Raw genomic sequence first — 26,866 nt, forward strand, 5'->3', positions numbered from 1 at the left:
GAAGACACAAAGAGATGGAAAAATATTCCATGTTCATGGATTGGAAGAATTAATATTGTGAAAATGTCAATGCTACCCAGTTCTTATGATCTTTTCTATGGCCTGCATGTCCTCCTCTTTGTGGCAGGCTTCAAGTCATGGAGATGTTGTGGAGAATCACCCTGGCCGCCTTGGCTTGCTCAGCTTGATGGTGGTGGGGTACTCTGTCTTCTGAAAAACCACCATTTGTAATGTGCAGACATGGGTTGTCCATGTAATTTACACTGTGTGTAAATTTTCATTTCTGTTTTACCCTTACTAAACTGAGGCTCAATGAGGTTAATTAATCTACTCATGATCACACACCTTATATACACTGAGACATGAAATAGGCTCATCTGTTCCAATCTTATGCTCTTAACCTCTTTGATTATACTTCCAAGTTGATAGAAATAAAGCATATGAAACACAGTGGGTTGGAGTGGCAGTGGGGTTCTGTAGAGAAGGTTTGGGGTCATGTTTTTCGCCTTCCAATCGCATGGGCGCAGTTGGTCACTATACTCTGCAACGCCTTGGCTTATTACCTATAAAATGGGGGGATGACACCTGCTGTGTTGCCTCAATGGCTCCCTGCTGCTTTCTCAGTCAAGGCCTCCCTTTGGCGTGTCATGTCCCACTGGTGTGTCAGTCTGGCACATTGACACCCAAAGCCTTCTAAGTGACTCAGGTGACTGAGCTCTGCTGTCCTGGGGTGGGGGTGGCCATCCACTTGAGGGCCTCTGTCCATGGAGTTGCCTGGCATGGGGACACTAGCCAGCTGAGGCAATGGGGCCAGTTTGTTCAGGCTTCACAGCCAGAATCCCCAAGAGTGGGTTAGAGGTAGCAGAGGAGGTGCAGAAGGAAAGGGAGATGTGTGGCAGGGACTGGGGGTGCCACTCTACCCTTAGTGTAAAGAGGCCTGTCTGAAGGGATTCTGAGACCCTGACAGAACCCATTCTGGAACCTTCTGGTTGGGACAGCTCGCTCTGCCCTGCTAGAAAGTGCCAGTGGGGAGTCATCACCTAGAATGTGGGGCCAGGTGTTCTCTGGGCAGTTAGGTGCTGAGGAGGGAGCAGTGTTAGCAGATATAGCCTAAAACCCACCCACCACACGCAGTTTCTGTGACATGGGCCATTCCTGAATCTCTCTGGACTTTCTTCCATCAGTGAAACAGGGATAACTTGACCTCCTCTGGGGGTGGTTGGGAAGAATAACAGAGTGGGAGAGGGAACTGGGTGGCATGTGCTCATGGAATCCTTGCCAACAGACTGCAGTTCCATACAGTAAACAAAATGTGCGCTTCCCCTAAATGCCACACCAGGTTGCCCCTTAGCATCTGGGGTGTGTTTTCCAGCTGCCCATACTTGCAGTCAGCTTGGTGCCATGGGAGGGCAGTCAGAGCAGCTATTTGTGGGGGGATTGGATTCTTCACGTTGACTATTGTCTGGATATTGCTCATGAATTATACTCCATGTTCCCTCATTTTATTTATTTATTTATTATTTATTTTTATTTTTTTAATTTTTCTTTATTTATGATAGTCACACAGAGAGAGAGGGAGAGAGGCAGAGACACAGGCAGAGGGAGAAGCAGGCTCCATGCACCGGGAGCCTGATGTGGGATTCGATCCTGGGTCTCCAGGATCGCGCCCTGGGCCAAAGGCAGGCGCCAAACCGCTGCGCCACCCAGGGATCCCTGTTCCCTCATTTTAAAGAGTCCTGGTGTCTATGCTGACAATTCCTATTGTTTCATGAGGGCTGAATTCAGAGAAGAAAGGTGATTTGATAAGCCCCATGTTCTAGGTAGAATCTCCTATCTGACTTTTTGGACTGATGGGGTTGTCCAGAGCTGGGGCAGCAGGGACAATTTGCTCAGGAGGGTGAGGCACTCATCTAGGCAGATGAGGGCCAGGGACAGGGTTTGGACACAAGTCTAGCTGAGGCTTTCTCCTTTGCCCCCATGAACTGTTGGGTAGAAGTTGTAGATACCACAAGGTATCTACAAGGGCAGGGCCCTGGTCATCCATGTTATTGGAGCCTTGGTGTGAAGATGATTCTATACCCTGTGACTCTCTGGGACAGCAGAGGCCCAGTCTCAAAGTTCTGGATGATATGCCTTACTCCCCATTCTTCCACGAGCCAGTCAGGCCCCCAAAGCTGATAAGGGCAGAGCCTATTGGAGGTCAAACTATCTCAACTATCAGAGGTGAGGTCAAGCCTGTGGCACCCCCCACTGGCTGGGTGCCCACCCATCCAGCCAAAAGATAAAAGCCCAGCTGAAACTTTCCCTTGAAATCTGTATAACTAAGCCATTGTTTTGGCTAGATAGTTCTGTCTTCTCATAGCGATGAGGACTTGAGGTTCTGTTTTGGGGTTTTGTAGTCCTAGTCTTGTGGCCAATGCTATTATTCAAGAGAATGTCCCAGTGGTCAGTAAAGCAGATGGAAACCTTTGCCTGGAAACAGTCTCTCCATCCCAAGTGCTCTATCTTTAGGATCCCAAGGAGGTGATTAGAGACTGAATTTCAGCTCTGGGAAAGCATGAGACAGAGGTTTTCCAAAAGCACTTTGCCAGTAGGCAGGCCTCCTGGTATAAGGCAAGTGCAAAGTTGATGGCCCTAAGATCCAGAGAAAGCCCCCCTCAGGCTCATTGGCCAAGGTGATGATTAGCCAAGAGGCCAGTTGTCACTAATATTGATCCTTCCATAAGAATAGAACCCTACTTTTTTAGTCCTGATTTTATAAGGTCACCTAGGGTAACGATGATGTTTCTCAGCCTGCCTTATGGTTGTGTGCAGTCTTTATGATTAACTCAAGGCCATTGGATGTAAGTTAAAGTACCATATGGTGGCTTCCAGGTGCCTTTCTTGAAGACAGCTGGCTTTCAACCTTTGTCTATTCCTCTTTTCTGTTGACTAGAATGTAGATGAGGTGGCAGGAGCTGGAGCAGCTGTCTTGGATCAGAGGCTGTGTACAGAGGAGAAATGAAAGAAGGAGCTGAGTATCTGAATCCTCCTTGGACTTGTTTTCTCTCCTTCTCTAGTTGTACCTTCCACCACGTTGGTTAATTCTCAGGCTCTATTGGGACTTTGCTCTATCAACCATAGCCTCACCTTGTGGCCACCTTTAATCCAGACAAGAGAGTCTGTCTGCCTCTGAGAGTTCATTCAAAACTCCAAAGTGAGTCTCATTGCCCCTGCATGGCCCAAGTTGGATTGTGGGTCTGTCCTGGAGCCATTCACTGTGAGGTGTTAAAAGCTTTGCATGCTGTGCTTATTCATTTGGAGGACAATTCAAGGTGGTTCACAAATGCAATTCCTATTTATATCTTTTAAGCTACCGAATGTCATAGCTAGTGATTCATCACTTCCTTCACTTGACATAAGGCATTTGAGGTCCAAGGCAACTAGATGGCTTGCCCTAGGGTGTGTGTGTGTGGGGTGTGTGTGGGGGGCATGTATCACTTTTCTGGCATCCAGGCCCATTTCTACTTCAGAGAAACTTGGGGGTGGCCAAGTTGGCTAAGGACACTTCTCCTTACCTTCTGACATCTGGCACTTTAGGTGTGAGGGCCTGTGCCAGGGTTTGCAGGGCTCACTCTTGGTGGTGATGGCTGGCAGTGGCAGCAGCCAGGACCGGAATGAGACCACTACCCCCTGTGTCCCTGTACTGGTCTGAGCCAGTTTCTCCACCCTCTTCAGCACTTGCCAGCATCCTCCCTTCTCTGCTTGCATCAGCAGAGTCTGTTGTGGGGCTGCAGACAAACGCCCTCATAATGGTAGAGACTGGACCTCAAATCCAGCCCCAGCACAGAGGCTGGATCAGAGTGGGTGCTTAGGGAGCCCCACCAGTACAGGACTGGGTGGGCCTCCTGTTACTGGGTCTTTCTGTCTTGAGTTGGCATTGCTTGATCCAAACATGGGAGAGGCTACAAGAAGTCCTGGGATGGGTGGGGGACTGGCAGACTCAGCTGCAAAATCCCAGGGGAGTCTGGCAAGGACAATTCCCTGGGCCTGCAACTCAGGAAATGTCAAGAGGGGACTGAAGTGAGGCCAGAGTTGGGTAACTATAGCCCCCACAGTGTGGATATGGAACTTTGGGCATCTTGGGGCAGCTGACTGAGTAGCTATTTTCCCTGTAGATTTCTTTTAAATTCATCCAAGAAGACACTACCACTCAATATGACCAAATGTAGAGAAAATACCAGGCCTGGGTGATGGGTATGGTTTTTCCCCTGGTAAGTGAGGGTGCTTGAGATCCAAACAAAACCAGGGTCTGCGTGCATGTGTGTGCACATGAACATGTGTGTACATATGTGTTGTGTGTGCACATGCATGCCTGTGTCTTTCTGTACTTGTGCAAGACCTCTGGCCAGCTCTGTCCCCTTAGTTCCTTCTTCTGTATTCCCACAGCAGAATCTGAGGTGGGGAGGCCAGGGCTGGACTGGAAGGAGGAGGGTGGTGCTGAGGCATGAGCAGCTTGATGTTAGGGAGCTGCCTTCTGGAAGCATATCCTTTCCCTCCCAGGGCTTGGCTGCCTTGGAGATGGAGGTGACATGTGGCTGAGAAGGGGGTTACATGGCTGTCTCCCTCCCCCATCCCACGCCCCACCTGGGAGATGACACCAACCAAGTGATTCCAGTGGTTTTCCCAGAAGAAGAAGCCTGGGGAGCTCTTCTGGTCTCTCCCATGAGTAACAGCAGGCATTTAAAACTGGATCCAAAGTGAGTGATGCACAAGGGACATTGTCCTAATCACTGCTCTTGTCATTTGTCATCAGCAGAGTTCAGAGCTTTGGCTTGGGTGCCAGTGATGGGGTGCAGGGCACAGCTGGGGAGCATTCCTAGGAAAGGAAAATTAGATGAGGTTCCTGCTAGAAAAGCCCAGTATAACAGCGGATGCCTGAAGGTTGGGCTGCTGTACCACAAAAATACTCCTGCCGCCTTTAGACTAACATGAACTCCTCAGAACAGCTCATAGAACCGCCATCCCCTGGAATCACATGGAGAGCTTATAGAACCCACCACAGAGGCTCTGGTTTATTTGTCTGCAGTGTAGCCTGGGCAATGGGATTTACAAAGTTCCTGTGGGATTTTAAGGGGTGGCCAGGCTGGGAAAGAGCTCTTTGCTTTCCTCAGGCCAGGCCTGCAATTCCATCCCTTGGCTTCCTGTTAGAGTTACCTGGGTTGTCTTCCAAGAGATTTTGCTAGCTGACCCAGCCCAGAAGTTCTCACTCAACATATCTTGGGCCTGGGCACTGGTGGTTTTAAAACTGCTCTGGATGATCCTATCACATCACCTGGAGTAGGTCCACTGGGTTCCAGGGTTTGTGACCCTCTTCCTTTGATAGGTTGATTTGTCACACAATTGAATCCAACTACCTCCTTTGATCTATGGTTGAGGTAGAGGCCAGAGGCCAGAGGCTGAGTGTGTAGAGATGCTGGACTGAAGTGGAGAGTGGCACCATCAGTAACACCCTGCCCATGCCTTTTCTTCATATTTATACACCTACTCCAGACTCTGGGCTGGTCTCAGGACTAGTTTTGGCCAATAGAACATGGCAAAAGTGGGACTCAAGAGGCCTGTGTCCTTTTGCTCTGCCTTCCAGCCCGATGTGCTGTGTGAGCAAGACTGAGGGTGGGGGCTCTTCTGGAGAATGGGTGCCTTCTGGTGCAGAGAGCAGCCCCAGCTTGCTTGCAGCCATCCACCCAACTGCCAACCATAGAAATGTGACTCAGATATACATGGGAGGTTGTTTCAAGACCCTCTCTGTGTGGTTTGCTAGGCAGTGGTGGGATAGCAGCTTGGGTCAGTGCAGGTGATCACTGTTGTCTCCTCAAAGGCCAGGGCAGGTCCAGCTGGCCACAGCCACTTGCTTCTGCTGTCTGACACCACCGGCTGGCCTGGCCCCAGGTCTTTTTGAAGCAGCTCTGGGGCCTGGTGTGCCTGGGATACACTTGGGTCTGCTCTAGGTGAGTCCAAGCTTCTCTCTATGAGGGGAATTCAAACTCCACTTCGCATGGTTGTTCTGCAGTTAAACTGGAGCCAGGCAAGGGGAAACGGGGAAGGTCTCTAGGCAAGACCCTAACTTTATAATTAATCAGGCAGGTATTTTCCCAATTCCAGTGCTAGCAGATGCTGTGTGAGTCTCATTCCTATAATAAAGAAGGACCATAGTTAAGAAGTAGAGCACCTCTAGACTTCTATTTGGTATGGTTGTTTTTCCCAGTGAAAGCCTCGACAGACTTTTGATGTCTGACATTGTCCCTTCAGAGAAAGTCTTCAGGCACAATGTTCTGGATGGCTGCACTGCTCCCTAGGTACCAACACCCTGATTGCACCTGAGTGCAGCGGAAAGCAATCTGACAGTGGCCCGTGAACTTGGTCCTGAACCCTGCAGGGGAAGCTGCTGCTGTTGGAATAGTGTTTCCCAAAGGCCTTCCTACTCTGAAACTGACTGTCAGTGGCACATGACAATAGAAAGCCTCTTAGTGGAGGAAAAAGTGCTTTTGGAGTTGTTTTCCTTCTCTTACTGCTGCTTTTGCTCTGTGTTCTGGACAGAGACTCAGTGTGAGAAACAGTTGTGGGGTGTACAGTCAGGGGTCTGAGAGAATCAGATTTATATTCCCAAGGGGGTCATGGGAACCGTAGATTCTGCTGTTGCTTAGAACATTCTGGAGACCTGCTGCCTGTAGAACCTATAACTCGTTGGGCCACCAGAGTTCCATCCTCCAGGACCTGACACTCTGCCTGATATTCCTGGCTTGGGGTGGGCAGCAGTGGGTGGGTTAATGGCCTCATTCAGTGCTAAAGGGAAGTGGACAGGTGACCTGGGGACCTCACCCTTGGTGGAAGAGCACTGAGACCCAGAGCTCCCTTGTCACTCCTTGTTCACACACCCCCTATGCTGGCCTCTCTCCCTCCTCGCCCCCCTCCCCTCCTCTGTGCAGGGTCAGGGCTTGCCTGCCAGCATAGCTTCTTGCCTTGGATTGTATCCACAGTCAGCCAACTGGGGAAGATCTAAGTTCCCATGGAGAGCAGTTTCTTATTTTGAGTGAGGTTGTAAATTGAGCCTTCCTGGAATACACAGCACAGTTGCAAATCCTCGAAATGAATGTGGAATTATATGTGTGTCACCATTTTGTTAAGCATGGAGTCTGTAGTCAGGCTGACTCCTCATTTCTCTGTCTTTCCTTCTTTCAATAGCTAAGTTTTCATTTTATCTATATCTACTTATCTATCTAGACACACTATGCACATACTTTGAATGCAACTACATATTTATTTCACTCTTGCACTCATAGTATATATAGTGCAAACACACATTTATATTAAGTATGATTATATATATGCATATGCACAAAGAATGTTTGGATGTGTCCTGTTTGATGGGTTGAAAAGACCATATTTCCATTGAACCTAACCTGTACTTAGCAAGCACTTGCTAAACGTATGGCTGGGTTTCTGTGGCACACGCTTTCAGAACTCCTTCATCTGGGGCCCCGGAGATGTCATGCTTGATCTAGGGGTCCAGGAGGAAAGGTAAATTTGTATGAGAGAGTGCATGTGTGTGACTGAGAACATTGGTGGAAACTGTTCTGGAGACAGTAATCAGATGCTTCTCTCCAAGCTCCTGGAGGAAGTCCTGACCAAGAACCTACCTCCTGCCCTGGGGGGTGTCTCCCTAAGCTCTATCAGAGGCTGTCCTTGAGCTGGCCACATGTAGGAGTCTGCCACACTAGGCACTGGGGAAGCACCTCAACTAGACAGGTTGTCCCTGACCATCTGGGGATGAATATTAAGTGAAGATGCTCAGAGGAAGCAGAGACTTTTCATGAAGGGTCAAGGTGCTAGGTGCTGACTGCTGGATGGGAAGTGAGACTTGGTTGTCAGGGCTGGCCTGGGATTCCCCTTCACCTGACTTACCTGTTTGTGTCCTAACAGGGCTGCTGTGGTTTACAGGACAGATGATCTGGAAAAGTGCTTTGGAAAGCAGTGTGCACACAGAGCTTAAAGTCACTGAATACCAGTGTGGGCACTCATTCAGGTTGGTTTATCTGGGAATAATAACCAGCAAGTTTGCCTAGTGGCTTGCTATGATGAACTCATGCTTAATTGATCCAAAGACGCATTTTCTTAAACTTATTTTTTCAATGGATTTTATGTTTTGGAGCAGTTTTAGGTTTACAGCCTAATGATCAGAGGGTACAGAAGTTTCCCATATATCCTTGCTCCCCAACACACACAGCCTCCTCAGCTATCAAAATCCTCACCAGAGTGTCAAATTTGTTATAATAAATGAACTTTTGCTGACATGTCATTATCACCCAGTACCTATAATATCTATAGTTTATGTTTAAAGTTCACAGTGAGGAGGCGGGGCAAGGTGGCGGAAGAGTAGGGTCCCCAAGTAACCTGTCCCCACCAAATTACCTAGATAACCTTCAAATCATCCTGAAAATCTACGAATTCGGCCTGAGATTTAAAGAGAGAACAGCTGGAACGCTACAGTGAGAAGAGTTCGCGCTTCTATCAAGGTAGGAAGAGCGGAAGAAAGAAATAAAGAAACAAAAGGCCCCCAAGGGGGAGGGGCCCCACGAGGAGCCGGGCTGAGGCCGGGGCGAGTGTCCCCAGGACAGGAGAGCCCCGTCCCGGAGAAGCAGGAGCTGCACCAACCATCCTGGAGGAAAGGGGCTCGCAGGGAGGTGGAGCAGGACCCAGGAGGGTGGGGATGCCCTCGGGCTCCCGGGGACACTAACAGGCACCTGCGCCCCGGGAGATGCGCCGAGCTCCCTAAGGGCTGCAGCGCGCACGGCGGGACCCGGAGCACCTCTGAGGGGCTCGGGCGGCGGCTCCGCGGAGGGGGCTGCGGGGCGGGAGCGCGAATCCAACAGCGCAGGCCCCGGAGCACAGGGCGCCGGGACACAGCCCAGGATCCGGCCTCCCCCAGGGACAGGCAGAGGCCGGGAGGGCCCAGGACAGCGAGGACGCTCCTGCCCCGAGCTGAGCAGATCAGCGGCACCGCCCCAGAGCCTCCAGGCCCTGCAGATGGAGAGCCCCGGAGTTACGGCGGGAGCTGACTCCAGGGCTGCAGAGCTGGCCCCGCCACTGCGGTTGTTCCTCCTGGGGCCTCACGGGGTAAACACCCCGACTGAGCCCTGCACCAGGCAGGGGCAGAGCAGCTCCCCCAAGTGCTCACACCTGAGAATCAGCACAGCAGGCCCCTCCCCCAGAAGACCAGCGAGACGGACCAGTTCCAGGGGAAGTCAAGGGACACTTACAGTATACAGAATCAGAGGATACTCCCCCGTGGTTTTTTTTTTCTTTTTTTTCTTTTTTTTCTTTTTCACTTCTGTTTGCTCCCCCCACCCTTTTTTCCCTTTCTTTCTTTTTCTTTCTCTTTTCTTCTCTTTTTTTCGTCCTTTTTTCTTTTTTCTTTTTCGCTTTTCTCTCCTTTCTCTCCTCTCTTTTTCTCGTTTTCCCAATACAACTTGTTTTTGGCCACTCTGCACTGAGCAAAATGACTAGAAGGAAAACCTCACCTCAAAAGAAAGAATCAGAAACAGTCCTCTCTCCCACAGAGTTACAAAATCTGGATTACAATTCAATGTCAGAAAGCCAATTCAGAAGCACTATTATACAGCTACTGGTTGCTCTAGAAAAAAGCATAAAGGACTCAACAGACTTCATGACTGCAGAATTTAGATCTAATCAGGCAGAAATTAAAAATCAATTGAATGAGATGCAATCCAAACTAGAAGTCCTAATGACAAGGGTTAACGAGGTGGAAGAACGAGTGAGTGACATAGAAGACAAGTTGATGGCAAAGAGGGAAACTGAGGAAAAAAGAGACAAACAATTAAAAGACCATGAAGACAGATTAAGGGAAATAAACGACAACCTGAGGAAGAAAAGCCTACGTTTAATTGGGGTTCCTGAGGGCACCGAAAGGGCCAGGGGGCCAGAATATGTATTGAACAAATCATAGCTGAAAACTTTCCTAATCTGGAAAGGGAAACAGGCATTCGGATCCAGGAAATAGAGAGATCCCCCCTAAAATCAATAAAGACCGTTCAACACCTCAACATCTAATAGTTAAGCTTGCAAATTCCAAAGATAAAGAGAAGATCCTTAAAGCAGCAAGAGACAAGAAATCCCTGACCTTTATGGGGAGGAGTATCAGGGTAACAGCAGACCTCTCCACAGAGACCTGGCAGGCCAGAAAGGGCTGGCAGGATATATTCAGGGTCCTAAATGAGAAGAACATGCAACCAAGAATACTTTATCCAGCAAGGCTCTCATTCAAAATGGAAGGAGAGATAAAGAGCTTCCAAGACAGGCAGGAACTGAAAGAATATGTGACCTCCAAACCAGCTCTGCAAGACTTTTTAAGGGGGACTCTTAAAATGTCCCTTTAAGAAGAAGTTCAGTGGAACAATCCACAAAAACAGGTACTGAATAGATATCATGTTGACACTAAACTCATATCTGTCAATAGTAACTCTGAATGTGAACGGGCTTAATGACCCCATCAAAAGGCGCAGGGTTTCAGACTGGATAAAAAAGCAGGACCCATCTATTTGCTGTCTACAAGAGACTCATTTTAGACAGAAGGACACCTACAGCATGAAAATAAAAGGTTGGAGAACCATTTACCATTCAAGTGGTCCTCAAAAGAAAGCAGGGGTAGCCATCCTCAGATAAAGTAAAATTTACCCTGAAGAGTGTAGTGAGAGATGAAGAGGGACACTATGTCATACTTAAAGGATCTATCCAACAAGAGGAGTTAACAATCTTCAATATATATGCCCTGAATCTGGGAGCTCCCAAATATTTAAATCAATTAATAACCAAAGTGAAGAAATACTTAGATAATAATACAATTATACTTGGTGACTTCAATGTAGCTCTTTCTACCCTCGAGAGGTCTTCTAAGCACAGCATCTCCAAAGAAACGAGAGCTTTAAATGATACACTGGACCAGATGGATTTCACAGATATCTACAGAACTTTACATCCAAACTCAACTGAATACACATTCTTCTCAAGTGCACATGGAACTTTCTCCAGAATAGACCGCATACTGGGTCACAAATCGGGTCTGAACCGATACCAAAAGATTGGGATCGTCCCCTGCATATTGTCAGACCATAATGCCTTGAAATTAGAAGTAAATCACAACAAGAAGTTTGGAAGGACTTCAAACACATGGAGGTAAAGGACCATCCTGCTAAAAGATGAAAGGGTCAACCAGGAAATTAAGGAAGAATTAAATAGATTCATGGAAACTAATGAGAATGAAGATACAACCGTTCAAAATCTTTGGGATGCAGCAAAAGCAGTCCTGAGGGGGAAATACATCGCAATACAAGCATCCATTCAAACACTGGAAAGAACTCAAATACAAAAGCTAACCTTACACATAAAGGAGCTAGAGAAAAAAACAGCAAATAGATCCTACACCCAGCAGAAGAAGAGAGTTAATAAAGATTCGAGCAGAACTCAACGAAATCGAGACCAGAAGAACTGTGGAACAGATCAACAGAACCAGGAGTTGGTTCATTGAAATAATTAATAAGATAGATAAACCATTAGCCAGCCTTATTAAAAAGAAGAGAGAGAAGACTCAAATTAATAAAATCATGAATGAGAAAGGAGAGATCACTACCAACACCAAGGAAATACAAACGATTTTAAAAACGTATTATGAGCAGCTGTACGCCAATAAATTAGGCAATCTAGAAGAAATGGACGCATTCCTGGAAAGCCACAAACTACCAAAACTGGAACAGGAATAAATAGAAAACCTGAACAGGCCAATAACCAGGGAGGAAATTGAAGCAGTCATCAAAAACCTCCCAAGACACAAGAGTCCAGGGCCAGATGGCTTCCCTGGGGAAATCTATCAAACGTTTAAAGAAGAAATCATACCTATTCTACTAAAGCTGTTTGGAAAGATAGAGATGGAGTACTTCCAAATTCGTTCTATGAGGCCAGCATCACCTTAATTCCAAAACTAGACAAAGACCCCACCAAAAAGGAGAATTACAGACCAATATCCCTGATGAACATGGATGCAAAAATTCTCAACAAGATACTAGCCAATACGATCCAACAATATATTAAGAAGATTATTCACCATGACCAAGTAGGATTTATCCCCGGGACACAAGGCTGGTTCAACACTCGTAAAACAATCAATGTGATTCATCATATCAGCAAGAGAAAAACCAAGAACTATATGATCCTGTCAATAGATGCAGAGAAAGCATTTGACAAAATACAGCATCCATTCCTGATCAAAACTCTTCAGAGTGTAGGGATAGAGGGAACATTCCTCAGCATCTTAAAAGCCATCTACAAAAGCCCACAGCAAATATCATTCTCAATGAGGAAACACTGGGAGCCTTCCCCCTAAGATCAGGAACAAGACAGGGATGTCCACTCTCACCACTGCTATTCAACATAGTACTGGAAGTCCTTGCCTCAGCAATCAGACAACAAAAAGACATAAAAGGCATTCAAATTGGCAAAGAAGAAATCAAACTCTCCCTCTTCGCTGATGACATGATACTCTACATAGAAAACCCAAAAGCCTCCACCCCAAGATTGCTTGAACTCATACAGCAATTTGGTAGCGTGGCAGGATACAAAATCAATGCCCAGAAATCAATGGCATTTCTATACACTAACAATGAGACTGAAGAAAGAGAAATTAAGGAGTCAATCCCATTTACAATTGCACCCAAAAGCATAAGATACCTAGGAATAAACCTAACCAAAGAGGTAAAGGATCTATACCCTAAAAACTATAGAACACTTCTGAAAGTAATTGAGGAAGGCACAAAGAGATGGAAAAATATTCCATGCTCATGGATTGGCAGAATTAATATTGTGAAAATGTCAATGTCACCCAGGGCAATTTACACATTTAATGCAATCCCTATCAAAATACCATGGACTTTCTTCAGAGATTTAGAACAAATTATTTTAAGATTTGTGTGGAATCAGAAAAGACCCCGAATAGCCAGGGGAATTTTAAAAAAGAAAATCATAGCAGCAAGAGCATCACAATGCCAGATTTCAGGTTGTACTACAAAGCTGTGGTCATCAAGACAGTGTGGTCCTGGCACAAAAACAGACACATAGATCAATGGAACAGAATAGAGAACCCAGAAGTGGACCCTGAAATGTACGGTCATCTAATATTCGATAAAGGAGGAAAGACTATCCATTGGAAGAAAGACAGTCTCTTCAATAAATGGTGCTGGGAAAATTGGACATCCACATGCAGAAGAATGAAACTAGACCATTCGCTTTCACCATACACAAAGATAAACTCAAAATGGATGAAAGATCTAAATGTGAGGCAAGAGTCCATCAAAGTTCTAGAGGAGAACACAGGCAACACCCTTTTTGAACTTGGCCACAGTAACTTCTTGCAAGATACATCCATGAAGGCAAAAGAAACAAAAGCAAAAATGAACTATTGGGACTTCATCAAGATAAGAAGCTTTTTGCACAGCAAAGGATACAGTCAACAAAACTCAAAGACAACCTACAGAATGGGAGAAGATATTTGCAAATGACGTATCAGATAAAGGGCTAGTTTCCAAGATCTATAAAGAACTTATTAAACTCAACACCAAAGAAACAACAATCCAATCATGAAATGGGCAAAATACATGAAGAGAAATCTCACAGAGGAAGACATGGACATGGCCAACATGCACATGAGAAAATGCTCTGCCTCACTTGCCATCAGGGAAATACAAATCCAAACCACAATGAGATCCCACCTCACACCAGTGAGAATGGGGGAAATTAACAAGGCAGGAAGCCACAAATGTTGGAGAGGATGCGGAGAAAAGGGAACCCTCTTACACTGTTGGTGGGAATGTGAACTGGTGCAGCCACTCTGGAAAACTGGGTGGAGGTTCCTCAAAGAGTTAAAAATAGACCTGCCCTATGACCCAGCAATTGCGCTGTTGGGGATTTACCCCAAAGATCTAGATGCAATGAAACCCCGGGACACTTGCACCCCGATGTTTCTAGCAGCAATGGCCACAGTAGCCAAACTGTGGAAGGAGCCTCGGTGTCCATCGAAAGATGAATGGATAAAGAAGATGTGGTCTCTGTATACAATGGGATATTCCTCAGCCATTAGAAATGACAAATACCCACCATTTGCTTCAACGTGGATGGAACTGGAGGGTATTATGCTGAGTGAAGTAAGTCAATCGGAGAAGGACAAACATTATTTGTTCTCATTCATTTGGGGAATATAAATAATAGTGAAAGGGAATAGAAGGGAAGGGAGAAGAAATGTTTGGGAAATGTCAGAAAGGGAGACAGAACATAAAGACTCCTAACTCTGGGAAACGATCTAGGGGTGGTGGAAGGGGAGGAAGGTGGGGGGTGGGGGTGACTGGGTGACGGGCACTGAGGGGGGCACTTGACGGGATGAGCCCTGGGTGTTATTCTGTATGTTGGAAAATTGAACACCAATAAAAAATAAATTTATTTTAAAAAAATAATAATAAAATAAAATAAAAAGGTGAAACATCAAAAAAAAAAAAAGAGGAGCAGGTACATGGGAGTTGGGGTCTTTATGCCTGCCTGGGCCCTAGATCACTTCTGTCCCAGACACCCCAGAACATAAGTGGGGAACATGGGTGAGGCTTCTGCCTTTTGCCACCCTTTGCCCTCCCTCCAAACTCCCTGCCTTTGTTCACAGTGACCTTTGCTTGGGGCAGAGATCAAGACTCAGGAGTTAGCAAGGCCCAAGGACAAGTATAGTTAAAGTTTATAAACAAATAATAATTACCTGTGCTGGGCAGATTTTTCTGTTTAGGTTTTGCATAAACTGGGACATGCCTATAACCCAGTGTGTCCAAACCACATGGTGATAAGACTGGATTTGCATCTTTTTCTTTGAGTGATCAGCTCCTTTCAGATGGACACAGCATAGAAATGTACCAACTCATGGATATTTGGAAACATCTCCAAAATGTTTAAACAGAGGTCTGTGTAGTGTGTGACCCATCTGTATCAGAACTACCCGGTTGCTTACTAAAAATGCAAATTCCAGGCTATTTGATTGACCCAAAATCTCTAGAGTAGAATCCATGAATCTGCTTTTAATAACCTCTCCTTCTGAGTGGCAAGGAATGAGAGGAGCAGGAGTGACAGTCCATGAATAGGAAATTGTGATGAAGGCAGAAATATTCAGAGAGGCTGTGTCGGATCTAATGACATATTAGAAATGCAAACTTTCTTTTCTTTTTTTTTTAAAATATGTTCTCTGCCTTGCTGAGCCAGCAGAGCATCCAGCAATACAAATGCTAGCCAAATTGTGTAGAGAAGGCTGCCCACTACCATCCTGCCAGACACCCGGTACCAACTGGACCTTGGCCCATATCCCTACATCCATCACCATAGCCGTGGAGGATGTGTTCACAGCACCAGTATCCCTTCATTGGACAAGTATATGAGTTCTTTATCCAGAGCACATTCTTTTCTATAAACTCTCATCCATTTTAACACTAAGATAAACACAAAGAACACCCACTAAGGTTGGTTCTCTCAACAATTTGACATATCATTTGTTTTTAATATTCCCCATACCAAACGGAAGAATGTTTGATCTGAAAAGTAAAAAAATTAAACTTGTGAGGACCTTTTAATCTCTCTCTTCAGTCCTTGATGTTTGTACTGGGACTGAGTGCACAGGCCGGACTGTAAAGTCTGCTCCAGCTTTGTAGGACCAGCTCACCAGGGTTGCAGGCAGAGCCTAGGTCTGTGCTTCCTTTCTTCAAAGCCTGTGAGATTCCCTGAGTTTGACAGAACCACCGTGGTTGCCAGCCTGTAGGCTGTAAATTATTTCAGGGAGATTATGGTTCAATAAGTGTTCCAGGAATAACCCATAAACAAAAGAGCAAGGCCTCTCACACACAGATAATGCCATTTTTCAAAAGGATGTCGATAGTGTAGTGACTGATTAATGTAACCTCATTCTAAAGCTTACCTGAATCCAGGGTAGTTTTTGATCACTATTTTCTGGAAATTCAAAATACTACCATGTTATATCTGCGGCATTTTCTTGTTGTTTAAAAAGGTATCTTCGGAAGGCAAAAAATTATAAAGACCAAGAACAGATCAGTGGTTTCCTGGTGAGGCCTGGGGAGAGATTATAGCACAAAGAAATTTGGCAGAGAAGGAACTGATCCGTAGCTCAGTTGCGGTGAGCTGGTTTCATGGATCTGTGTATCAGTCTTGGAACTGTATACCAGAAAGAATTTTACTTTAATCATATTTACAATACTATTTTGTTGAATTAACACATTTTGATAAATTGAACAAGTAATATTTTTAAAAAACAAAACCTCAAACAAAATGCTAGTATAATGAGGGAAAGATGATTTGGACAGGAGCACCTGGGTGGCTTAGTCAGTTAAGCCTCTGACTCTTGATTTCAGCTCAGGTCACGATCTCAGGGTCATGAGATCCAGCCCCATATCCCATTCCAAACTGGGTGGGGAGCCTGCTTGAGATTTTCTCTCTCCCTCTCCCTGTGCACCCACTGCACACACTCATGCTCATGCACACTCTCTCTCTCAAAAAAAAAAAAAAAAGATGATTAGGACTGACCTGCCATTTATAAGTCATGGGCTATAAATAACCTAATTAACCCTTCATAATGCTTCAAATCCTTTTAAAGGGGTTGAGGCAGAGACATAAACCTATATACTTAACCTCCTTCATCTTTAGTTTCTGTTCTGTACAACAGTATCTACCTCTGGAGCAGTTGCAGGCATTAACTAAAAGACAGCTGTGTCACGTAGAGGCTCTGTGCCAGGCCCTTCCCAGCCTCTAGTTCCCCTTCCCCCACCAGAACATCCAGATTCCCTTTTGTGGAATCTGCCCTCCCAGTGATCCCTCTCTCTACCCATGAGTTCCAGGGATGGGAACCAATCCTACTGTCTTCACCCTAACTGTCATGGTGGACTCAGTGTGTACATATATAAGCCAGTGACAGACAACGAAAAGGAAGGGCTTATGAGAGAATAAGACTTTCCCCCTTCTTCCATGGGAGCTCAGATAAGACTTCTGTTTCTCTGCTTACCCAAAATGAAGAGTGGTATCCCCAGGAGGTGTTGAAAACCATCTTGGGACCATGAGGGGAAAGGCTGCCTGAAAATTGACAGGGAAATATAGTAGAGAGAAAGTGAGTTCTCATCACATCACGTATGCCCCGGAGCAAGCCTTACCTGAGCCTGGAAATGTACTGTTCCCCTGTGTGGGAATCAAGGTGACTCAGATGTGGTTCCTGTCCTTGGGGGCTTACTAGTATGGAGAAGACCCTCAATCACAAAGTAAGAGATGGAGCAGCAGTGCCCTGAAGGGTCCCAGAATGTTCCTAGAGAATCAGAAGACCACCAGCAAGTAGAAAGTGCTTCTTAACCTTGACCTCAGCCTTAGTGCAAAGAATGTACACATTCAGCAAAGAGAGGGGTAGGAGGAAGTGGCACGGGGCCAGCTTGTTCTTAGGACCAAACTCCTCATTCCCTTCTGTGGGATCAGAATCCAGCATTCACACACGGAAAGAACATCACCTCAACAAGTCCAGATTAGCTATCCCTGAACATGGCCATGCTCTCTGATTTGCCTTCTGTGTTCTTTGCACTCACAGGTGGAAGCCTGGGCCCTGCAGTATCCCCTGAGACCAACCGTTGTCTGGCTGGACTTGACCTCTCAGGCCAAGTTTTGCCTTTCCAAGGTCCAGAGCCCCACTGCATCTCTGCCCACAGTTGCTTCAGCTCTTGCCCAGACCAAGTCACCTTCTTCAGACATTTCTCAATAGATGAAGAACCCAAATTACCTTGCAGAGGGCCTGCATGTGTGGTGGCTGAAGGACTGTGATGCAATCTTCTGGGTTCTCTCCCTTCTCCTTCCTCTACAATGGCAAGTAGTGTTTGTGGTACTATAGAGGAAGCTGGTGGCAGGGCAGAAAGTAGACGTGGCTGTGGATACCTCCTGGCTTTTGTTTTCCAAAATCCCAAGTCCATTTTATAAGGAAGAGTTAGGAGGCTCAGGAGATACAGGAACAGGGGCTTCCTGCAGACTAAATGGACCATTCCCTGGCGCTGAAGGAGGGGAGAGGCTGGGACTCCAAGGCAGAGTGGCCTGGGCTCCCCTGCCCCAGGAGAAGGCAGCCCCTGTGTAGCCTGTGCTGGGAGGAGATTCTGTGGAGCTCCGGCCTCCTCAGAATACAGCACAGAGGAACATGAGGCTGCAGGGCCCAGTGGAGGCCACCTGTAGGCAGAGGCCCCTTCTGTGCCTTGGCTTTGCCCAAGTCCTTGAGATGACCCTGAAGAGGCCGTGAGGAGGGGATGGGAATCAGAACTCCTCTTATAAACCAGAATCCACTGGTGGGTTTGAAGCTTCAGTTCACTTATGGGTGATTTAAAAATGCAGTATTTGTCATGGAGTCTTGCTGTAGCCTGAGGTTTTTACCTCTTTGTCCTCTGCCTTTGCGTGTGTCCAACCCTAGCACTGAAAGGCAGCATATTTACGCTGCAGCCACCCTTGTGCCCTGACAGCTATACTCCTGCTCTGTTCATGGAAGGTGGTCCTTCCAGCAGGTTGCATCCTGACAGGAGCCTGAGCTTCCTTCCCCATCAGAGGTCCCAGTGCCTACCTCTGCTCTCAGCACTAATGGCTGAGAGCAGAGGCCTGCAATTTTGTCTTGTCAGACTCCCTGAAAAAGCAGTTGTGCTTATCGAAGACTATCCCTGGGACAAGGGCAGCCAGCTTTCCCAGTGTCCTGAGGCCCCACAGATCCCACAGGGCTTGGCCCTGGATGGGCTGCTCAGGGTCCAACCACATCATGTTTCCATGGTGAAAGGCCACATGTGTGGTGGGAAACTCCTCAGTGCCTCTAAGGAAAAACAATCTCCACCTCTCCATCTAAGGTGATTCTAGAAGTGGCTGTCATTGATGCTGTCTTTCCCTGAAGCACCCTCCAGACAGGGGCCAGGATGCAAGGTCAAGACCAACTGAACATTCATCCGGATTACGTAGAGCACTCCCGCAGATCCATGTGGCTGTTGTATGCCTCCCATGTGTGGCCTCAGAGGGACACAGACTCAGAGACATGAGGCAACCTCTGCTAGCACCCTGACCTAGGACTGGGGACATTAGGAGCAGCAGGATGGAGAAGCAGCACAGCCAGCCCCAAGAGCAAAGCAGGGCAGCATGCTCAGAGGAGGACATGTCCCCCACAGGCCTCATCCTTCTTCCCATCCTCCCCTGGCAGGTGGGCGTGGGGCACTGGGGTAGATGACACTGACATTAGGAGGAAGCAGTGAGGAATCCATCAGAAGTGAGCCAAAGGGTGGGTAACTGTCCCTGAGAGTGGGAACAGAGACCTCCATGCTCATCCTTCAGCCAAGCAGACAGTGCTAAGGGCAGCAGAGCACAGGAGTGAGGTCCTGGGCCGTGGGTTGGCCCACCACACTGTCCCTGATACCTCAGGGAGCTGAATCCCAGGTACCACACAGGCCTGGTGGATTTCAGAGCTCCTCCACCTGTTACCCCATCTACCCTCTGTGAGCCTGGAATTAAGTGAGCACACCTGGCCCGCGTTCAAGCCGGTCCTGCCTGACTCATCTCCCTGTGCGCTCAGCCAGCCTTACCAGGCAGCCAGGTGCTGTCAGATGAAGCAGTTCTAACTTTACCCAAGTCCCAAACTTGAACCTGGGGACAACGAATAAAAATCACTGGGAAAGTGACACCATAATGTCTCCAACCAGTCAAATCTATCCACGATTACATGTCAACAAAGTCATCCAACCTCAGCCGTTCTTTTCCATGTGGATATCTTTCTCCAATAAATAATGCAGCTTATTGATCATTTACTCATGCAGCCCTGAGAAGCAAACTCTGTGACAGAGCATGCTGACTGCTCCCCACACCCTTCCTAGGGCCCACCAAGGGCCAAGGGCCACTGCCTCCACTGACAATCCAGAGAACCTGAGGGTGCCCATGCCTGGCTCCAGTCAGCACCCCTGCAGATCCATAACCCCAGTGTCTAGGCTGTACACCACGCCAGTGAAGTCCCCCACAGGAGGGAGAACCTGGCCCAGTGCTCCCTGCAGGTCCCAGTGACTCCAGGGAGTATCCAAGCCTGAGAACCCCCATTCAGGCATTCAAGGCATGCACATAGTCAGGCTTTATCCTGTGTACCCCACATTCTCCAATTAAGAATTAGGGCAGCCCCTGGATGCATGATAAGATCATTAAAGTCATAATCACACTCACCACAAAGCTCAGATGTCATGGTGGCACACAGAAGGACATTGGCTCCTTGAAGTTTATCTCTGCAAGAGACAGAGAGGGTGCATAAGTGAGAGACAGAGAGACCTGAGAGATACAGAATCACAGGGAAATGAGAATTACACAGGCAATCCCACCCCGCCAGCAGACATCTGGAACTTCTAAAGCCAGACTCTGGGGCAGCCCCAGTGGCACAGCGGTTTGGCACCGCCTGCAGCCTGGGGTGTGATCCTGGAGACCCGGGATCGAGTCCCACATCGGGCTCCCTGTGTGGAGCCTGCTTCTCCCTCTGCCTGTGTCTCTGCCTCTCTCTCTGTGTCTATGACTAAATAAATAAAATCTTTAAAAAAAATAAAAAATAAAGCCAGACCCTGGAGTGTACACAAAACAAGAAAACCAGAACATTCATGCTGAGGGGTGCATAGCAAATCTAACTTTTTATGTTTAAAATAAAATAAATACAGTAATATCCAGTTTCTAGTAATTTATCCAGAACTGTATAAACTTCTTAGATGTCCGCTCTCAACTCAAGTTGCAAGAAGGAAAACCAACAAACATTCAAAGACACATCTGCACAAAATAAAGAGGATTTTGTCTTCTCTCTTTTCTTTGGAGAATCGCAGTGGGTGGAGCAGCAAAATTGGAACCTGTCCTCTCCGCTGGAGTTGGCATGGACTATCCCAGCCTCAGACTGAGGGTTGAGGGTCAGGGTGACCCAGGAATGGTTGAGAAGTTAGTGGACTCCAAGTAAGTCCGCCAGGAGCTGTGAGTTCCAGCAGAGAGAACCGTGGACTCAGGGCAAAGCCAGAGCTGGGGACAGCTACAAAGTGAGTGTCCACATTAGGACACAGCCCCCAAATATTTTCATTCAAAATTAAGTTGCTGTTGGGAAGATATAGTTTTATTTTTATTATGAATGGATTTTACATAAATACAATAAGACTAAATGAATATCATTGAGCTTTTTTTTAAGTGCTTAAAACAGAACTAAATCCCAATCCAGTGCAGGATGCAGCTTTCCTCTGCAACATGTTGGTGAGATCATCATGAAGCCAATCTTTTTCCCCTTCCGTCCCCCTTCCATGGCCCTGCTCTAGGCATGGAGGACATAGCAGGAAACAAGACACTGAAATCTGGTGCTCATGGAGCTCACATCACAGTCCAAGAGAAGCAAGTAGTGAATGAAATGTTTTCAGTACTGCCAAGTGCTACACACAAAATGAAACAGAAGCTATGAGAGCAAGGGCAGCTCCCATGGGGGTCGGTCAAAGCTGGCATTCTGAGATGGTGGGGTCAGTTGAGAAGACAGACCCTGACACAGACCCAGCCAAAGACCCCAGGTAGAGGGAATGTGAGTCATGGGGGGCTGTGCCCTGCAAACATCAAGGCTACGCAATGAGCAAAGACTGAGTTTGTGCCGACTGTGTTCTGCTGACCAAGAACTGCAGGAAATGCAAGGCAGAGGTGACTAAGACACAGAGCTGTTCCTGGTGGAACCTGTACCACACTGCAGGAGAAGAGTTGTGGCCATTCATGGAGGACGTACCTTGTACCAGACTCCACTCTAAGTGCTTTGCATGAATTTACTCTCTGACCCTCAAGGGTAGAAGCTAATTTTCTTATTGCACAAGGAAGAATATTTCAATCTAGCTCCTAAGACCACTCTCCTAACCAGGATACTCCAGGATAAGAAGACTAATAGAGGGTGAGATGTGGTCGTGGCCTTGAGGAAAAGAGAAGATGAAAGGGAGGGGATCGGATGATTCAGTGTGGCAGAGCTGGGCTGAAGAAGGTGATGCCACCTGCTCCTGCTGTCTGGGACACACCTGCCTGGAAGACATCCCCTCCACTGAGGCAGCCAGGCTGTGAGGAAGCCCAGTTATGTAGAGGCCACGTGGGGATGCAGGTGCACGCCTCAAACACATGAGTGAAAAAACCCTCCAATACTCTCCAGTGGAAGCTCTGTACACTGCCTTTTCCAAATTATTGACCCACTGAATGACAAATAGCAGCAGTAAATAGGCACTGCTATGTGGGGATGGTCAGTTATGTAGCAATAACTGTAAACCAAGGGTGCACCAAAAATTCATTTTAAAAAGCAAAAATGTTAATGCCTCTGGAGTTCTACAGTTATTTCAAAGACTGGAATGGCAAAAACCACTCTAGTTTCCATTGAAGATAAGGCTCAAGGGCATGACTTTCTCAAGAGCCACCAGGGAGCCAGAACTACAAAGCTGCCCCCTCTTCCATTCCTTCTCACCCTAGTGCACTCTCTGCTATGCCACATTGCCTGCAAATAAAAGCCCTATAAACATGAAGCAAATGTACTGTGAATGTTGATGGAATGTGGAGAATGCACCGTGGAATGGTATATATGGACCATAAAAGCTCAGTTCACCTGAGTGCCACATTTAACTGATCTCATATAATATGCTAACTATGACAAACATGAAGCATTTAATTAACCATAGTTTTGCTTGCCTTCACATTCCATAAGTTTTACAGGACATGCACTGGGTCACTTGCATCTTTTTAAAAAGTTGTTGAAGGAAGTGTAAGTTACTGCCTTCTTGATCTGTCATGTATTTCCTTGCAGCAAAAAGATGCACAAAGAATGGTGTCTACTAGTTATACTCTTGATGCTAATCCTCTGCCTCCCTCTTCCCTCTCCTTTTTCTAGTATTTTCAGAGAAGTCTTGAAACAAATAAAGAAATAAACAAACACATATATATGCACATGCATGTGTATATGTGTGTGTGTGTGTGTGTGTGCGCGCGTGTGTATTGATCCAGAGAGAGGTTTGCAGCGGTCAGAATTGCTCCCCATCATAAGACCGTCCTGATTTCAGAGTCTCTTGGAGCTCAGCTCATGAAACCAACCAATGAGCAGGGAAAGATGCTGAGAACTACAATAGTCTACATGTCAGATACTGCTGGATAAGCCACCAGAGGGACAGAGGCAGAAACCCTGGGGTTGCCAAAATAAGCGAAAGTCTCTGCTTCATGTCTTTGGAACTACAGACACTCTGCAGTGAAGTGAGGGCTCCCTTGTTGGAAGATCAGGGCTCTGGACTACACCACCACTTGGGGAGCTGAGAAATCCCACCATATGTATATTTTATGCACCCAAATTCAATGATATTTGTTGGTTAAAATTTTTAAAAAGAAGGACCTAGAAAAAAAGTCATTTCAATAAGGAAGTCTGCATCAAAATCTCTACCCGATAAACTTAGGCCCCCAGGAAAGCCTAATTTTGTGGTTCCCTGGGTCGGACACAGCAGTTCTGTGCTTTCCGTAGAAAAGTTGTTTTGCCAAGCTGTTCATTGCAGAGCTGTAATTCCAGTGTTTGCAGATATGTGATTTGGGGGCAACAGGACACATAGTTGGCCAATGACCCCCCTCACTTTGCTGCTCAGCTAGAGAGGCTGTGCAGTGTGCCCCCATTGTGGAGCTTGGTGCAGAAAGTCATGCATGGGAGCCCTTGAGCAGGAGGGACTTTGTGAGAGGTGTGGAGCATTTGTGCCACACATGAACTCTGTGCCTAATCTCTGAGTCTTCCTCAGACCCCTACACTTCCAGCAATGCAATTTAAAATCTTGTCAGCCTAAACTCATCTTAGTGAGAGCAAATGCACCCCTCATATGGCCAGATTTACACAGCACCATATGACATGAGGCCATGAGGTTTGTCCCACGTTTTCTGGCATATCTCTGTATCAGAAATCATGATTACTAAAATAGTTCTCAGCAAAAGGGCCTGACATCTTTAATTCAATCTCCAAGGCATTAGATTTAATAAGATAGACAACAGGAGATGGGTCTGGAGGAAATAAAGAGAATAGTAGAATTCAGAAAATATCAGAGAATCCTTTAAAAACATGGTGGGAAGAAAGGGAAGGAAGAGGAGAAGTTGGGAGGGAAGGGACACTCTCACCCACATGGGAGGCTTCTTGGCAAGGACACAACATGAGAAGACTTTCAGGTGGTATAGGGTAGACATTGCAGTATGAAGTCCTTGAGGAATACCTCTTAAGTAATCCACTGCAGTTAACAAAATACAGTCTTCTCTGAAGAAAAACAAATTCCTGGACAGCCAATCAATGCATTAAAGTCCTACTAACAGGCACTCACCAGGGTATCAGCATTATTTTCAAATAAGACCCAATAGTTAGCTCACACCAAAAATTCTGCAGGGGCTCACTTAAAGCGAAACTTATACACAGATATTCACAGCAGCATTGCTCATAATAACCCCAAAGTTGGAACAACCCAATGTCCAGCAATGGATGAATGGATACACAAATTGGTATATCCACCGAATGGAATATTTTTCTACTATAAAAAAGTGTGAAGTATTGATACCTACTAAAGCATGCATGAATCTTGAAAACATGCTAAGTGAAATAAGCCAGTCACAAAAGGCCCCTTATTGTATGATTCCATTTATATGAAATGTCCAGAAGAGGCAAATCCATATCCTTCCAGAGAGTGATGCTTAATGGGTACAGAGTTTCTTTTTGGTGAAAATGGCCCAAATTTAAGTAGTGGTGATGTTCACAGAATATTGTAAATGTACTAAAAACCACAAGATGGTACACTTTAAAATAGCTAACGTGGTGAATTTTGTGTTGTATGAATTTTGCCTTAATTTTTTAAAACTCTATATGATTAATTTAAAAAAAAAAAAGTCTGCAGGGCCAGCATCTGGCCAGGGCTTCTTCATCCAAATGAGACAGGTGAGGTTAGGGTAGTGAACTAACTACCTGAGTACAGACCAGAGAAGTAAGGTGTCAACATGACTCAGGAAACCAGTGAGATCCAGTGGGAATTCATTTATAAATCTTTAACGTACTTTTTAAATATGTCACCGAAAGGATCTTACACCCAATATATAGGAGAATCCTACCAGGAGCGGGAAGCAGAGGCAAGCAGAGGACACGACATGGGCTAATGCTTTGCTTGCTCTTCATTTTTAATCGACCCCAATCACAGCTGGTGAGCTCTGGGTAGCAGGACCCAAGACTATCCCGTGGCCTTTGTTTTTGAGACTCCCGTAAGGAAAAAGAGAAAGCAAATTCCATTCGATCGCCAAAACATGTCCCTGCAAGAACATAAAAATAAGTGATTGCTTATTTTCAACACCTGAACTATCTACTGCCGCAGCAACTCCGAAAGTCTGATAAGGTGATAATGGGAAGTCACGCATGAATATCCATTTTAAAAACACACTTCTCTCGCACTTTACGTAAAGGTCGAAATTAATGTTATGTTGAAAACATTTTTCAAAGTACAATTATCTTGATTCGTGAAGCGAACCAAATTCCTATTAGGTTTACAGTCTTGGGTTGAAGTTGCACACATTTCACCAGAAGGACGTCACTCATCAAACTGAAAGCTGAATTAAAGCAATGCTATAAAACCTTATATTCCCCAGCCGGCTATCTCTATCCAGGCTCATCTGTCACATCCCACCCTCCTGGAAAAGCAAGAGCACCTTGTTGCACAGCTACATCTCCATGTCCTCCCGTGGGATGGCATCTCCTCCAGGGCACCCACATTGTCACTGGTCACAGATGGGGCACGGGCACCGACAGTGCTCCAGGCGGGGAAGACCATCCTCCGAAGTGGACAAGAAGCCATCTCATGGTGCATCCACCTGCCCAGCAGCGACCCTGGTGGTCACTGTAAGGTAGACAGCTCTGTGTGTGAGTGGCCCCGTGTGGTAGGTATCTTTGCTATGTGGCAAACAGCACAAACTTGGCAGCCTGACACAGTATCCACCTATTATCACACACTTCTGTAGCTCAGAAGTCTTGGAGGTGTGACTGGACTCTCACAGACCTATATTAAGTGTCGGCCATACTGTGCTTTATCTGGAGAGCCTGGGAAAAGCCTGCTTTCAGGGTCAGTTAGTCATGGGCAGAATGCAGTTCCTTGCTTTTGTGGGACTCGCAACCCCCGTTTCCTGGTGGGCTATCCATTAAAGACCATTCTGAGCTCCTAAATGATCTCTGAGGCCCTGCCCAAGACCCCTCCATGTCAAGGCTGGGAATGAGAGCTTCCTCCAGTGGAACCCCTCTCACCTTTGCATCTCTCAGACTTCTGCCATCAGCAAGAGGCTCTTCTCTCTTTGGCCCACCTGGATCACCTCCAAAGGATTAGTGACCCTAATCACATCTGCATATGTATGCCAGCTAATGCACCGTCTGTATCTGTCATGCTCCCAGTCTCGGAATTAGGGAGGGAAATTCTTTGGGTTGAGGACATCTTTGAATCTGCATCCCCCACCCAGGGAATAAGCAACACTTACTGGAAGCTCAAAAGTCAAAAAACGATATTTCCCACTTATTTTTTCTCCTATATCAGAAAGGGAGTCAGAACATGAAAGACTCCTAACTCTGGGAAACAAACTAGGGGTGGTGGAAGGGGAGGGGAGCGGGGGGTGGGGGTGACTGGGTGGCGGGCACTGAGGTGGGCACTTGATGGGATGAGCACTGGGTGTTATTCTGTATGTT

General features: G+C 46.5%; 1 long non-coding RNA gene across 1 annotated transcript; it reads right to left on the reverse strand.

Annotated features, from left to right (window-relative positions):
* Positions 1-110: 110 nt before the first annotated feature.
* Positions 111-26,699, reverse strand: LOC121478590. The gene is made up of 8 exons (XR_005984541.1): positions 26,435-26,699; positions 25,846-26,033; positions 25,258-25,452; positions 20,338-20,396; positions 17,141-17,208; positions 16,043-16,194; positions 4,645-4,858; positions 111-2,983 (listed from the first exon to the last, which is right to left on the reverse strand). It is a non-coding gene; the product is annotated as an uncharacterized LOC121478590 (long non-coding RNA).
* Positions 26,700-26,866: the final 167 nt, after the last annotated feature.

This window comes from Vulpes lagopus, chromosome 19 (assembly GCF_018345385.1).
Source record: "Vulpes lagopus strain Blue_001 chromosome 19, ASM1834538v1, whole genome shotgun sequence".
NCBI lineage: Eukaryota > Metazoa > Chordata > Mammalia > Carnivora > Canidae > Vulpes > Vulpes lagopus.